We start from the raw sequence: 10421 nt of genomic DNA on the forward strand, positions 1-10421 counted from the left end.
GTATTTACATTCTGTAATTGCCACTATATGTATTAGTTTTCATCGTGTGTGGCGGAGTCCACCATCCCCGGACTGGATTCGAATTGCCTGCGTGGATGGAGAAGAAATCGGCTGATGGTTCCACTCCGGTGGGGGCACCAATGATAACGATCATCACGCACTTCCACAAATGCAACAACTTGAAATTTTGACTCTCACACTCACCAAAAAAGATCGCATTTACAATCAACTTGGTCACAGTCTGGAGCCCTGTGCCAAGCTTTCTTTGAGCCGCAGAGGTGGTATGCGGATCTATCATCAAGACGTGCCGCACACCTTCGAAAGAATGGGACCACACGCCGCAGAAGTTTGATTGGACATCAGAGCCGGGATTTAGGTTTTTCAGACACATCCTGTTACAACAACAACAACAACAACAACAACAACAACAACAACAACAACAACAACAACAACAACAACAACAACAACAACAACAACAACAACAACAACAACAACAACAACAACCACCACCACCTTATGAATTCTAGGCACAGGAGATCCTCCTCATCATCCAACTCTTCCATGATTTTTTTCTTAAACGGATTCGACTGTGCAACATTGGGTGGATTCTATTGAGAGGCAGTCTCAAGAAATGCATGTATTTGCCCTCACGGTTAATGCTAACAATGGTCGTTCATCAAAAATTTAAGTTTTTATTGGCATTTTATGTCGATCAATCGTTAATTTTGCAAAGGAGGAAGGAGCAGCTGTTAGATGAAGAGTTGCAGTTGACAGGCTGCACACCTCCAAGTCGTCAGCAAGGTAATCTGATTCAACCCTCTTTCCCCCTGCAATCTGATTTCCCGACGTGTTCAGCGTGAAACCAGAGTGCTGTAGCAAATCATTATTGACCGACCGATTTATTAAACCAACGAGAGTCTGTTTGACTACACTGTAAACAGATATACAGCTGCTCCCCTGTTGTATTTATGACAATAAATACAGCTGCCCGAGAAGTGTTTCCTGTAGTATCAACTGCTCTCGCTGTTATCATGGTGACCACGGGTGTTTGCTAAAATCAACCAGAGCTGGAATATTAAGGATTATAGTGGAAACTGTGTAAGCTAAGTTATGATTCAGGAGAAATCATATACCCAGTAGTATAACTGTGAGTTAACTTGAAGTAAATACTATTTACAAGCACTTTAAATGTAAGAATAAATCCCATCGCAGTCACACACAAAGCCGCTTGTTGGCTTGTTTGTTCTTCCCCTCTTGTTTTGCTTTTCCTCTCCTCAAGCTGCAAGTCTTTAGTCAGAGCTTTGCTTTGACAGGTGAAGATCAACTGGAATCATCGCTATAGGCAACCATGTGGGATTGGAGGGGAGAGGTGGCCGCGGGGTCAGCGGCAGCGGAGTTATCCTATACCTACGCAATAACACACCCGGCTGGGGCAGAGTTCACAACATGCCTTCATCCTCTTCCTGCAAACAAGCCGCGGCACTATTTCACGTTTAAGCCCAAAGGCAACAACAAGAGAGAACCGCCATTTATTTACTACCTGTGTCGAGTCTTCTCTCTTGTCAACTAGAAATGATGAATGGCGTCAACACAATTACCTGAGTTAACTACCGTGTTAGTTTTCCTTTCAGGCGTGCCGTTACAGGAAGACGACTATCTTGAATCTTACGTCCTGTTTTCTGATGAATGGTCAGAGAGGAGCACTTGACTTCCGCTGCGGACACTTAAACCGGCGGAAAACAGCGGTTGGAGCAATTACGCGGCAATCACATTTGTAATTATGATAATGTCAATTGAGCTTGTCAAGGATGAATAATTTCAGGGGAGACAGTAAAATATACCTAACAAGGCTTTTCTCAGCGGTAAACACGGGGCTTTTAAAACTGTAATTAGCTCTCTAATGTGTAACACATGGCTCACAAGCCATCCATGGGCCCAACTTCCCTTCTCTCAACCACTTTCCCCTTCTCTCTGTAGGACACACTTTTCACATAGCTGGAAATCTAACCACACAAATAGGAAGCTCTCTCAGCGGGGTGGGGGTGAGGCGCAGGCAGGCGTAATTCAGTAATTGTGGGACAAATTGTTATTTTCCTGTGCTTAAAATAGACACACAGTAGATGCAAAACAATATTCTTGCGGGGTCTACCTTTGGCTGCAAGGGAAAACATTTTCCCTGACAATGATTTTTGTTCTTTAGCAACCTAAAACAAAAACGGGAGAACTATATGTGCCCTGCAAATCAAAAGTTCCAGGCCTCAGAAAAAGACAAGATGCGAAAGTAACAAATGCAGCGCCACACTCCCCAAACACCCAACCACCACCAGAGCACCCCAGCTTTCTCTCCCACAACTGCCCCTTCACGCATCCACCCACCCAAAGTGTTCAAGAATTCCCCCTTGTGAGACAGACACAGATAATTGGTCACAGATTTTTGTTGGCAGGACACAAAGGGACCCCCTATTCACCCCTGCGCAGCTGTCTACTTCCTTTTCTCCCATCTCTGCTCCCCTACTAGTTGTGTCGCCTCCAATGGTTCCCCCAGAGCTGAGCCGCTCCTCGGCCCCAAAACACAGCCCCTTTTCACTGCCGCAATAAAGCCACCGGGACACATGCCTCTCGTGACCCTGACCCAGAGCCCCTCTGTAGCCTCCTTACGCCCCAAGGCCTCAGTGACATCTATGAGACCTTTGAATCTGTTACTAGCTCTCTTTGATAAGAGTTGTTCCACTAATTAGCGATCGACCGGCCTTCATTAATGCACCCGTCATGTGGTAAATAACTCAGCTCTATGTTTATGTATTTCTTCTATGATGGCCAGAATCATTTAGCCATCGACTATTTAGGAGTTTTTAGTCTGTTTGGTTGGAAAAGGGTTATTTCACACACGCCAATATTAAGGCATTTTTAACTAGCTGACTATCAGAACTAAGATGTTATAAAAAATAATCTCTAGAATCTGAGCCCCTGACAAGGACCCTGAGGACTGACAATTACAGGGTCGAGGAGGGCAACGTCACCTGCTGTGTGTGTGTTTGAGAGAGAGACAGTGACAGAGAGAGGAAAGAGAAGGTGGACTGCAATCATATGTGCATGTCAACGCTATGAATGAAGCTTCAGACTATTCGGTACAGTCTTAGTTATGGATATGATTTGGATTGTGATATTAAGGATAAAAAAATAGCCAAATGTTAAACAGACCATGATGTTGTCGCACCAAGCACAGACATTTATAAAACGAATCGTTGAGGAGACCTCGTTATTAAATAGTCAAGCTTTTATAAATGTTTGTTCACCTAACTTGAAGTGAAATACTTGCAAAAGGTTTCCAAGGTTCTATTATTTGAAAGCTCCGTCAGACACTGAGCCATGCCGCTGCACTCTGGCGATTGGATCGCCTATCGCCGATCTCGAGGAACCACAATTGGACGATATGAAAATAGAAACGATTGAAACAACCCTGGTTCAGATCAATTGGAGTCTGAGGAGTCAGAGTACATGATCTAAGTATAATGTGTGTTCGAGCTGGTTACTGGCACAGTCCTACCTCAAAGCAGCTCATCCGGCTGTTTAAGTGTGAATGTAGATCTGCGTTCCTGGAAATCAAGCTGGGAGGCTCGTCATCTACCGGAGGCGTTGGATCTTCTTCACTGGATCGTCTCACTCAGTAACAGACCTGACCTGCATGTACAAACAGGCTTTTAGTCTCTGTTCTGCCTTCATATTTCATCTTATCTTTCTCTCATGTTGCTCAACATCATTCTAGATCATGCAAATACTTAACAAAATTGAAATGATTTGTTAGAAGACATGCTCCAATGGATCGGCTGCCGATCTAAACCGGACAGTCTTCAGCTGATCGGCCATCTAGAACGCTCTACAATGAAATGAGAGCGCTGCTGTTGGAATGAAGTCTATCCATATGTATAATGCGAAAAAACACCTCTTGTGCAAGAACTTGTTGCCAGTGAGAATGACCAGGATTATGATGAAACGTGAGACTGTAGCACTATACATATGAAAATAAGTCAGAAAATGTTGGCTATTGCCAACGTTAGGAGTTAGTGAAAATGTAACCTAGTTAGCTTAGATAACGATTTATTAAAAAAAGTTTGGCAAACAAGTAACTTTCACACATTCACTGGGCTTGGTGCTCTGCCCAGAGTACGCTCTGCTGCTCTGAGATCGTGGTTCTCTGAATAACCAAACATTCCAACAGCGCTTCGGAGTTACAGTCTGGCACTCTGAGTCACTATTTACAAAGTTCAATACGGAGGTTCTTTAGTGAGTGAAGAAGATATAGAAATCGCAATTTGTCACTACGAGTAACATAATAAGCCACGGAGGAACATTTGGAACAACTAACTTAATCAGATACTTAGTATATTGTTGTTCATTCCCATGCATGCTGCTCAGAGTAATCGCAGTGACCGGCTTGTTGGTTAGTCTGGAGCCTTGCTGTCAATTATAGTTCTCAGAAGGTAAATTGGAATCAGCAGTTCAGACTTTTTTTTTTAAAAATCGGAAAAACAGCCAAGAAAATTGTAGTTGGTAGTGGCTCTGTAGTTCAACTTCTCAAATTTTGGTAAAATAACTTTGTTTTAACAAAATATGATTAGCATATATTGACACAATACAAATATCAGACATGAAAACAGAAATTAACTTTCAGATTTGCCAATATTAGACACATTAAACCTATAACCCTACTCTCTCAGTAAAACACAATCATTTTGACTTCCAGGTTGATTTTAGTAACTGAACTGGAAAACTTAGCCCCAGGAAGAGTGCAGGGTTTTTGAAGCAAATTTTACATATATGGCTAAATTATAAAAATCGATCCGCTGGGAGGCGGGGTTAAAGGAAAAGCTAGTGCGCTTGCTCTACGGGCCCCATGGATGCAGTAGATCAACGGAAGATCTGGGTTATTTTATACTCGAGAGTCGAACTTCTTTCGCTTCATGCACCACTGTGCAATTTTTAAAGGAACGAATGGGGCACTGCCTCTGTATCCAGTTATCTTTATACATCCATGATGGGAATGGGTGAAACAAAAGATTTGACGAAGTTATTACAACTGTAGAGTGTAATAACTTAAATAAAAACATTAACTTTAGTCAATCGTTCAAATAGTCATAACCGTTCTCATTTTCTATTTTAACCTGTTTTTGCTCAGCTGGGTTATACAAACAACCATATTCCACTGTGGGAAGAGTAGAAACAGTAGAAATGTGTTCATGCTGGAAACAGAGGAAAGTAGAGCAACACGTTTCACCTTCAGCTTCCTGTACTTTCTCCCTCTTCTACCTAAGCGTAATGGATTGCATGTGCGGAGTTGGTGTTGTGCCGAATACTAAAAAGCACTAAAACAGACACAAGAAAGAAGAAAGGGGCACAAATACAAAATAGTACGGCGTTGAAAGAAAGAAAAAAAGAGAGAAATAAGAAGGAACGGTGAGAGTTCAGTCTGGAGGGGAAAAAGGAGAAGAAGGTGATTACAATTCCAGTCACAACTAGCGCAGCAGCTTGTGCAGTGATCCTAGATTTCTTGAGCAGCCGAGCACAGCTGCTCCCAAGGGGCTCATGGGAAGGCATAGGTCAACCACCCCTTTCCTGACTCACCACATGTTAAAGGAATTCAGTGGTGCATTGTGGGATGTGACACCAGTAACCCCCACAAGTAAGTTTCCAAATTACTAACACATACATTCTTAAACCTGTCCGCCATTTCAGCATTGGAAAAATGACAAATGTTGATGTAAAATGGGAATGTGTAATGTCATATACTAGTGAGTAGGACACGTGTAGATAAAAAACAAAACATGCACCGACTAATGGAGAAAATAATGACTTTTTATTTATTTTAGTGGATCTAATTCTCTGTGTAGATGAAGACATCCTCACCTGTTTTTCTTCTCATCTCTGACCTCACTAATGGATGACTTACTAACACAAGTGAAATTGGGGGTATTTATCAAGTATTTATCACAATGTCCTGGCTTTACTTCTAGAAAACACTCCTTATCCGTTTACCAAATGGAGACAGTGCAAGCTATTGTAGCAGAAAACAAAGATAAGGCAGGCAAATGTTTGTAATTCAGTTTAACATTCCTGCATGCAGCTGGAGGATTCATTTAAATTTGTCAAATTCCTCCTTCGCGTCTCTTCTTTTCTCCCTAACATGAAAGTAATTACAGGTTATTAGTAATCATACCTACAAGTTATGAGCTGTAACTATCTGCCGCTCGGCCCGGAAATTGAGTTAGGGAGATAATGATGAAAACTGAGCCTCTGGACTTTTCACAATCAGGTCCAGAAAATTGCTGCGTGTCATTATTACATGCATGTTGAGAAAGTTTCTCTTCAGTTTGCAGAACTAACGCAGTTCAATGAGGGGAGGGGCAAATAGAAATCACGTGAAACAAACTGATACTAAACAATTTTCCAACTGCTGATACAAGGATTGTGGTGACTAAGATCATCACAATTACAGTCACAAATACACTAGGCTTTTAAAACATCATAAACATCCTGCCAGCCAGAATACTGGGTGTCCATTTATAGGGCTGTGTTTCATGGAGCAGTTATTGCCAGGTCCTCTTGTCGGCCTGGAGGTAAACGACGGAGCTGATGGACATCTGTCAGCCAGCCAAAGAAGAAACAAACCTGCAGGACTAACAAAAAGAGAGGGAAAGATAGGGAGATAGAGAAAGGGATAAACAAACACTACTCCGATTACTTAGTAGTGAATTTCTTTTGCATTAGAGGACAAAAAAGTAACGGTTTATTTGACAGACATGGCGGAAAAATCCACCCAGTCTGGGAGGGCTGTGCCAGGCCATCTCTGACATGCAAAGCCTGAGTCCCTGTGAGCCCAGGGGGACTACTTGGAGCCACAACAGGCCTGAGGGAGAGCCTGGACCACAGGTGGTGTCCAGCAGCTGCTATGGGTCTGCATAGACAAACACACACACACACACACCCAGCCTGCACTAATGCACATTCTCCGAACATACTCAAACTGTATGCACAAAAGTGCGTGCCAACATAATTGTGTCAAAGGAAGACTCACAGATAGAACCACAAGCATGCAAAAGCATGGCACAACATGCACACACACACGTATAGGGCCCCTACCGTGAGATACATACAGACAGGCACACCCAAACACACACATTCCCTCTACAAACATAATCCACGGCTGATGTATAGTGAACACACACACACACACACAAACACACACTCTCTTACACCCGACTATTGTTTAGAATATTCTACCCGCATCTGGTCTGCACACATGCCAGCACAAAGTCTGCCTGTCGCTCAAAACCAAAGCGAAGAGAGAGAAGGAAAAAAAAAAAGATTCCCTCATGACACAATGGTATAAACACGCAAAAACACATGCAAACACCACACATAAGTCAGATCAACCACCAAGCATTGCGCACACACACTCGAAACATGAAAAAGAAAAAAATTGAGTGTGCTCATGCCTCATGTGCACCCCTTCTCACACCCACACAGATTCCTGCAAGTAAACTCCAAAGCTGTCGTCCATCTTTCAGCTGTAATGCTAGACACACACCCCGAGGAGGGAAAACCCGCAACTTTACAGATTTACTGACTGGAATTGACTCGATTTCTGGGTTGTCTACACCGCAACAGCCGACACGTCTTTCTATCTGGCTCTTTCAGTCGCGATCAAAACCCGAGCCCACGTAGAGAGAGAATTTTACCCACTTTTCACTGGTGTAATACAAAAACAGTAAATTTCAACACTGCTTTAATTATATGAAGGTGCATTATGGTGAGTACAGTACATACAGTGTATTGCAAATGTAATTATGTTGAAATATGGAGTGGTTGAGTAGTCCGTTTTGGCACTCCTTTTTCTTGAAGCATAAGCAAAATTCCAACTGTTACGTAAGCCAGAACAACAAACTACTAAATATGGGAAACACTCACTAACTTTCATAGCGAGACTACCCAGATGAACAATTTATCCTGGATTCCAGAGCAATGAGGCAACAAATTAAAACGGACATTAGTGGTGAATTTGAGCTCTCTTATGGAGGAACAAGACACATGACTGACAGCAGCGTTACGCAAACCCACAGTTGTCCCTTTCATTGGTCCCAGGAGTCAACACTCAAGGAACGGGAGAGAGTCAGGACTTGGTGGGTGGGATTCAACCTTAAAAAACCAAAAGCAAGAAAACGTAACTGACACATGACACAACAACGAAGCTCTAGCTGTGTAGCTTCCAACTATACCGCCACGTGTTTGCTTATTATCTAAGTGTCATGTGTCCCCTCACTGTGCACTGAACAGAATCAGCTCTTGTCTGATGCTCCTGGTTTGCTTGTGTGTTTGCAACGAGGCCTTTCGTGACCCCCACCCTTGGCTAAAAACAAATGAGTCTCATCAGACCAAACCGAATAGGTCCCTTTTCACAGCAGCCATTTCGACATGTCATTGCAGGGTAAACACAGGTGTTTTAATAACATTATAGTTATGGCCCCGTTCCATTTAGGTGGGGCCAGGGACTTGGTATTGTGCATGCTGGCTCACTCGAATGGCTGTGACACACTAAAAAGAATGGGGTCGTAATTAATTTGATCAATTACACCTGTGTTTAATCTGCTATGACATGTCAAAATCGCTGCTGTGAAAAGGGGCCTATTGCCTGCTCACATGCAATGAGATGCAAGGGCACAAAAGACATTACTTTAGATTGTTCTGGTGATGTACAGAGGGGCTATACAACAGAGAATGACATGAGGGGGGTGGTGGTGAGGTGTATCACTGTACCTAAAGCCCCCCCCACCACCACCACCCATCGCCCATATCTCACCCCCACAGTCTCCAATCCCTTGAGCTGACACATTTCATGGCTGCTATAAAGACGAGACACTGCCCTCAATTCCTATGAGAGAGGCCTCTTTCATTTCCAGTGTCTAGGAAAATGTTATTAGTGGGAGACGTTAGCATTGCACTCCCATAACATTATCGCTGGACAGTTTTTAAAAAAAGTATCTAAAAGGATGCTGGAGAACCAGAGATATTGTCTTTTTTAATCCTCACAATCTGCTTTCCTTGTCAAAACCTGGCGCCTACATTACCCACAATGCAACTTGACCGCCGACAGTTCGGTCGGAGATCCGTGTAGTAGCGGCTAGTGTAGCCTCAAGCAGAGATGAGGAGCGGGCTGCAGGGGGGTATAAGCTCACTTCTTTCTAACTCCACACCCTCAGACTTTTTTCATTTTCAAACTTGGAGTCTTCAGCCCCAACGGACGCTGACTCAAGTGACATCACATGAGGCAGTTTATCAGATTTCGCACAGCTCCCTCTGGAGCCACAAAAGGCTTTTATTTAAAAAAAATTTACATGCGTAGTAGTGCTATCCAAGATCTGTGATCATTGACGTGTAAAATCATTGAAGTTCCTTTTTTTTAGTGCTTGTATATTTCTTTACAGAATGTATAGAAGGTAGAAAGAAGTCGGGTGAGCGGTGAGAAAAGTTGGTCTAAACTGCTTGCATAACCTTGAGAGCGAGGCTGTAATTTATGAGGTGTCTACAGAAAGATTAACAACCTTTTCTTCTATTTATCTCTCCCTTTGTTTTGGTTGTGTTGCCCACAGTGAGTTAAGATGATGGATGTAGGGAGTGTGAATGTTGTCAGGGAGTTTGACTCAACAAACAAAGAGTGAATAAACGCGTTTGTATTTGTTTTTCAGGAGGCGCGGGGCGGAGGAGGGGGCAACACTCAAAATCTGACAAATTGCTGAAAATTGCCTTCACACAGTCATTCCTGTTTGGACACACTTGGCACATCTGGTTGTGATCTGGCGCTTAAAAAGTGCCGTGGCGGAGGGCTCGGTTCTCTGAGTGGTGCCACATATTTTCCCCTCCTCCTCCTTCTCCTCTCTCTCCTGGTTTGGTCTGCAAACATGCTGCTGTTCATCCCTTCTCTCTATCTCTCCCCCTTTCCTCTCTTTTTCTCTCTCTGTGGGGCGCTTGAAGCTGATGGTGTTTATAGTGATGCTTGGCAGTTGTCCCGTCGGAGCATTCCTGAGCTCCTCTCCGACTTTAAGGGCATCAGTGGGTTGTAATTGAGGCGTCTGCAAAAGATGAATGCAGTGCTGTGACACTGCAAGCAGCACGTACTTTCAAAGGGGAAAGCTGCTCACAATCTGGCAACTTTAAACACAGCCAATAAAAAGATCGCAGAGATAAATTCTCTGTTTGGCACGATGCAGCACACACGCCTCCGCAAGTGCACACACACACACTAGTAGTTCAAAAGTAGAGCATCGCAATCTGCAGACATCTCTTTGTCTGTGTGTGACTGTGATCGCGGTGTGTGGCGCAGCGGCGTCATTCAACAGCGTCTTTATGAATCCTCACCTCATTGTTTT

This window comes from Anarhichas minor, unplaced genomic scaffold (genome assembly GCF_050575085.1).
Source record: "Anarhichas minor isolate MPS153535 unplaced genomic scaffold, ASM5057508v1 ptg000010l, whole genome shotgun sequence".
Lineage (NCBI taxonomy): Eukaryota > Metazoa > Chordata > Actinopteri > Perciformes > Anarhichadidae > Anarhichas > Anarhichas minor.